We start from the raw sequence: 7240 nt of genomic DNA, 5'->3' as shown, positions 1-7240 counted from the left end.
TTAAATCTAAAAGCCTTATCTTGACAGAACATGTTTGATATTCAAAGTGTACTTACATCTGTGAGCGTTGACTCACTACATTGAGTAATAGTGATCTAAATATTCCAATAAAATGTACATCATTTCAGAGCACATTTGTTTGCTTTCAATCTATTACAATATGAATATTCTGCCTCTCACACTCACTCACTGATGGTGGTGGTGTAACCCTCAACAATGGTCTCTTTGTTTACATTAAATCTTATCTCTTCTCTACATACATAGCACCTTCAGCTGTTCCTCATTTAAAAAACATTCATCAGATTTGATCAAATTAAGTTAACTTGAAATGTTTTGGTCACTTCTGTTTAAATCAAGACCAGAATACATCAGTTTAGACAGCGTCTGTGTTTCCCACCTGGCTGCCTGTGTTGTGGCTCTGACCCAGTTCTTCTCCAGTACCTCCAGGGAGGACGTTGTTCTTTATTCCTCAACTTCACTGCAGGAGGAAACGTCGCTCTGGTCTCATCCTCAAAAAGAGATGAAGAGGAGGAGGAGGAGGAGGAGGGCACCTCAGGGTCACTCTTCCTCACATCTGTATCTTGCTCTGCCTTCTCAAATCCATCCCTCCTTCCAAAGCTGGACGTACACCTGGGTGGAAAAATGTACGGCCAGTGGTTTGTGACTGAAGGGCAGCAAAATGAGGACGGACATCGGTCGCTGCTGAACAGCTGGGGAGTGCAGGAGGAGCTGCGAGCACCTAGCCAGCTGCAACAACGACTGGACGTTGATGTTGGGATTTGGAGCTCCCTGACTATTCTGTCATGGTGAGAAGCTGAAATGGGCAAAACCAGATTGCCAGGAACCAGAGACACACAGCTGTTCCACATCAGCACGCGGAGGCTTGTAACACCATCAACTGCAATGCCAAGAAAGAGTAATTTACTGAGAGGGATAGACGTTCAAGCAGTGCTAATTAGTGTTTTGTTGTTGTTGTTTTTGTTAATGAAAATAAAAATTGTCTCCTTTTATGAAGAACTATTAAAATTAAGTTAATGCTTTAGATTACAGCCCTTGAGTTAGTTTTTTTGATTTAGTGCATATGGGATATAGAGGAAGTTTATTTAATTAAACATGTTTTCTGATTACAGTAACAGTCTTGATATTGAAATTATAATTTATTTTAGAATTATGATATAACTGTATTTACAATTCGCAACATATTTAAAATGGAGAACATATTACTATAAATATAGTTCAAAATATAGTTAAAATTTTATATCATTGTTGTTGATAGGGAACGCAATATTAGGCTTAGCCTGGGGATAAGGATGTGCTTTTATAGCTGAACTATTAGGCTGACCCCATTTTCACTGTAGTTACAGGGTATATTAAAGTTTAATATACGTTGTTTTGTTTTTTTTTACATTCAGTATTAGTGCTATACATAGTTTGACTCCTTTTCATGACAGAGCTGTGGTGAAAGGACATAAAGCTATTTGCTGGTTTACTGTTAGTACTTTGTCCGCATGTAATTTAGTTCCCTCCAAATATTTCCTGTTCTTCACATGTAAGTATACCCAGTGAGTATTTCCTTGTACCCTATATGTACGAAATATTACACAAAAAACACTATCTGCCTGTTATCTAAAGCATTACCAAATTGTAAAATGAACAAATAAGGAAAACATGAAACCAGCAACCATGAAATGCAAATAAAGTAAGGGGAGAAATATAAAAAATAACTAATAAATAGTAAGTTGTTAATCAATAATAAACTGATTTAAACTTTAGTGAGTACATCAAAATGTATATATAAAGTGTATCATGTAATATTCTGTATCTATCAAACCTATTTCTGTATGTCTTTGTAAGTTGTACAGGTAAAAATGTAAACACAAGCGCTGTTGACTCGTACCTCCAAAACCCTCTCTGCGTTCTGTGACGGCCATCACTTTCCCCGGCCCGTATTTCCTCAGATCTGGTTCCCATGGTGACAGCACAGGATCACCAGGTACCAGACAATGTGTGTGAGCTCTTGTGTGGTTCACCATGTCGAGGGAGCAAACCAGCTGCCTCTGGGAGGAGACAACCCCCAAACTGGCCCTTCCTGGATGGTCGAACTCGACAACCCAAACTCCTCCGCGGCTCTGATTTTTCACACAAGAGGATGTCAGCATCCAGAGTGACTCTGTTAATAGTCAGAATTTGCAGCTTTCTGTCATGATTTAGACACATTTTTTGTTAAGCTGACTCTGTACTCCAGCACATTTGGATTTGAAATTTAATGATGACGTTGAGATTGATTGTTACAGCTTTAATTTTAGGCTCTTTACATCCACATTAGATTAACTCTGTACAGGTAAAGCCCTATTATATACACAGGCCTCAACTTCAGAAGGCAGAGAGTAATTGGACAAGTTAAAATAGACTTAAATAAAGTCATTATATTTAATATTTGGTGTCAAATCCTTTGTGGTAACTTACGTCTCCAAGATCTCCACAGACATCAGTAGACAGTGCCAGTGCTTACAATAAGCCCCATGGTCATTGTTTCATTTCAAATCCACTGTGCTGGAGTAGAGCTAAACTCTAATAATCTGTTGCTGTCCCAATACCTGCCTGTATATGATGACATTAGTGCAGTGTGTGATCATCTTTTCACCTGTACTTGCTGTATTACAGTGCCCAAGTAGTAGAAGCCATCCAACTCTCTCCTGGCCAGCACACGGCATCCTGGAAAAGACTCTGGACTCAGGGTTTGACCAGACAGCATGCAGGCGGTAACGGGGTGGAGAGGATTACCCAGACTGCACCTGGGTGACCACAGGAAGCCAAGAAACAGCTCATATGTCATTGGGATGATAAATCGAATCACAGCAACATACAGTATCTTAAATTTGCCAGCCTGCGTGAACACTTCTTTGGTTCAAAAGGTCACATGCTAAACTGAAGCTAAACATGTCAGTTTTGGTAACATTTTCTGCTACGTAGCTATAACAATGTTTGTACTACATTGTTAAATAACTAGGTAACCATGGAACCCCACCTGAACAGAGGTGATGACGTGTTGTGCGGGTTGTGTGGGATTAAGACTGAAGTGGACGGACAGCAGCACTTGAGTGGGGAGACTGTTGGCACTGATGACTGAAGATGATGAACACACAGTGGAATCACCTGACAACATACACAAAGCACACATTTCTTCAATGGTAGAATGAACTAAGTACATTGAATAAAGTACTATACTTAAGTAGATATTTGTATTTTACTTGAGTATTTAGATTCTATACAACTTTATACTCCACTAAATCTCAGAGGCAAGTATTGTACTTTTTTACTCCACTACATTTGTCTGAGAGCTTCGCTTACAGTTCTTATTCCTGTCCAGCGAAAAGCATGTATCTCCAAATTTGATCATTTTTAATTTTTTCTGATAAACTGACTGATAAAGTATTGAAGTCTGCCCTGTGTACGGCAGTAAGTGTGTGTCCAAAACCTTCTGATTGGCTGGGAGACAATGCAGATCAGTGGGGAAATTTGCTATGACTTAAAGAAAGTAAGAAGACACACGTAGCATGTCTGGAGATTCATCCTTTAAACTATACAAAACTGATGCCAAACTGTAGATTCTTCCTCATTCAATTTGTTTTTACCAGTCCTGTCTGCTACCCATTAAGTTCAGTCATACCTTCTCCAGTACTCCATTCAAACCAACTGGAATCACATAACAGCTCCCTCCTGTGGCCTGGGTCAGACAGTGCAGGTAGTCTCGAGTGTTGCTATCCAGTTGACCACCTGAGTCCTGCAGGTAGAAGACGTTCACAGGCCTCCCAGCCGCCATGGCGGGCAAGGATGTCAGCACGGCCTCCGGATGGTCGGGGAGGTCTGTGCAGAGCAGGTGGATGGCGTGACAGGTGGGGTCAGCAAAAGCAGTACTCAGGGCGACCAGGAGATCCCTGCCGGGGCTGCAACTGATGGAATGGATCCAGGACAGAGCCATGTACACTGTGTCAGGAGCACAGGGGAGCATGTGGTGGGACCAGCAGGTCAACTGTAAAAGTAGAGAGAACATCAGTCACGTCAAGGAACAGGTGACTCAAAAAATATTCCCCTTATAGACTTAAAGGTAAAGGTGTTACCTAAATTAAATATTCTCTCAGTTACATTATAGGCTTTAACTCATAAAGTAATGATATTAAAACACTTATTGAAGTAGTATTTACTAGACTAAATCATTTATTTAGTATGTCAGTCAGTCCAGAACATCATATCATCATCTGAACTTTGATATTAACAGTGATTCCTAATGATTTTGTGACCTTCTGACCTTACATCAGGTTGTGAAAGGTCGGTCAGGTCAAAATGTTCCCTTCATAGACACTTGACTATGACTTGACTTAACCTGACAAAATCAACACTTTTAACTTGACTTTTACTTAAACATAACTGACTTCAAAAAGACGTAATTGATAGCATCTCTAAAAATTCAACTTTCAGCTCAGAAATGACAAATGATTGTAATTGTTACACAGAAAAAATAACACACCTGATAAATTTGCTTTTAAACCTTATAAAGTTTTTGCAAAAGTAATAATTACCACTTTTAAATAATGGTTCAACTTGTTGAATAGGCAAATTATGACTTTGTTCAGGACTCAAAACATAAAGTTTAGAACTTGTACTTGACTTGGGATTTCATACTTGCAAAACAATGACTTTGTCCCAGAAGGTACCTCAAAAACCAGAGGCTTGGTTGGGATTTACTGCAGATGTTTATGTTCTTATAGCGAATGAATCCTCTGCTTTTTTTGGTGACTATGTCACCTTTTCTGTGGTAACACCATCAAGACAAATGTTTTTATATTTATACAGAACTATAAAAATCTGATGAGCAACTTGCTGTGGAATATGTTTTGATACTCCTTGACCTTTCCTTTTGTGCCAACCTAAGGCCAAAATGTTGATTTTACCCAGACTTTGCATCCACCATTTAATGACCCCATAGCCTGTATTGTGACAATCCCTTTATACTTGCTTTATGGATAGACACGTGAACATTGCAACCTCAAGAGTGACTCTAGAGAGCGCTCCTTGTCTTCTGAGGTGTGACGCCCTTTCTGTGTGGCTGATTTTGGTGTTGTACTGAGCTGTCAGTCCCACCTCACCTGGCCTGAGAATGTCATGATGTTGAACAGAGAGTCCCTGAATGAAGCCTTAGTCAGCAGGGTCTGGATCAGCAGGCGTTTCACTGACCCCAGAACAGCTCTCATGTTCTCTGAGCTCTCCACAACAAAAGTGATGTTGCACCTCTGTTTGCCCAGAAACAGTGGAATCAGTGCAGCCTCAGAGGCCATCGTCTGCCTGGATGTCATCCCTGTACCACAATAATGTCAGGAAATGACATAATTGTTGAGAAAAACAGGATGCAAAAGAGAGAGAGAGAGAGAGGGATCATGTGTTTTAGACCATTGTCAAATTTAATGTTGTAATTCTACAAACACCAAAAGCAGTAATACTAAAAATATCTGATTGTTTTGTGATCAAAACACAAGTAACTTGTGTAAATGTGAGCTAAGCCATTTAACAAAAAAGTTAGGTTCCAAGTTTTGTCTGCTGAAAAATGTTTTTCGTTGTAATCATTGTAATGAAGTTGTTATACCATGTTTTTATGGAAAAAGTAATTAATTACTCTAGTTATTATCTGTTTGCTAATGTGTGTGTAAACAGTCATCTTATTCTTAAATTTCCTTTATTTAAATTGAGAGTCCATGTTTATCCACAACTATGAAACTGTACACACATTTAGAACTTACTCCTCCTCTGACTAAATAACAGGAAACACAATAACTGTGTTTATGTTATGAACAGGAGGAAGTTAAATATGTGACTCTTTTATTTTTCTTTGCTCTGACAGTTAATACACAGATAAAGTGAGCGGGTACATTACCTGCAGTTTTTATGCTGCCAGCTGCAGACGACAACCTCTCCTAACTGTTGATGTTGGTTTCCATGGAGAAATGTTCAAGACTGAGTCAGTCTTCTTCGTGGCCACTGGAAGGGGCTGTTCGCCTGCCAATCAGCTAACTGGGGGAACGTTACCAAACACTGCTGTCATGCTACAGTTGCTATGGTACAGTCACAGGTCAGCTGACCAATTAAAGCTCCTCTCCAGCCCTTCCTGAACAGACAGGGGCGAGAAATGATCCCTGTTGGTGTGCCAGGATTTTTCTTCCGTTCTTATTAACAGCTTTAATTATGTCAGACTACCTTTGGCTGCCCCAGTTTCATAAATGGCTCTCAGATAAAATGGCACACGGGCTATAGTTACTATGCGTACTGTATGTATGATTTTCCAAAATGCTAAACCTCCTATGAAAAATCAGGCAAAAACACAGAAAAACTTTCACATCATTTAGGATTTTATTCGATATCCAGTGCTGCACTTTGTTACAGTCACGTGGTAAAACATATCAAGTGTCACTATCATTTTGTAAACATTAAAAGGCAGTGACCTCAATGCAAATACATGTTTTGGACTAGAAAATACATTTACAACATTATAAAATACCGTAAACAAACAGTTGTTTTGTACTAAGCTTATCAGCTACATTCCACATGAAATAAAAACGCATCTGACCTTTGTTCTAGCCCACTGTGAATTTATAGGATACAACTATAAATCACAATTCTAACAGTCTACAGCACTATGGGTTCTATTAATAATTAGTTTACTAGCCGCACAATACGTACTACTGTAGTGACAGCTAAGACATGATCATAGGCTACAAGAATGCTGCAGGAGGATCTGTTCATGGGAGCAGCTGCTGTGCAAACCACTGCTTTATGTAAAAATAAGTGAAGTCAAAGTGGATCATCTGACGAATGAACGCAGCAAACAAAGAGAAAGTGAGAATTTATGAGGTGAGAAATCTTAAGTTCCCCAATGAGGCATCTAGTTGTAGAGTAAATAATTCTATTGCTTTTGGTCACTGTGCGTGTTGGGGACAAGCGAGGTCAGTATCACAGGTCGCGGAAGTCATAGGAACTGTTGTGCAAAAAGAAGAAAAGAAGAAGCAGAACTTGGTGACATTGATCAGCAGAATGGTGTCTGTTGTCTAATCATGGTCTTTGTGCCTGTGAATGTTACACATACTGATTCGACATATCCAAACATTTTATGTATTTACTATTTTGTGATGAAAAAAGTCACAAGCTCCTGCTTTAGTTTGTGTTCTCCCTCAGTGCCCCCCCCCCCCCC

Source organism: Morone saxatilis, unplaced genomic scaffold (genome assembly GCF_004916995.1).
Source record: "Morone saxatilis isolate NCDOM2014 unplaced genomic scaffold, NCSU_SB_2.0 Contig2, whole genome shotgun sequence".
Lineage (NCBI taxonomy): Eukaryota > Metazoa > Chordata > Actinopteri > Moronidae > Morone > Morone saxatilis.
The sequence above is the reverse complement of the archived record's forward strand: the minus strand, read 5'-3'. Positions refer to the sequence as shown.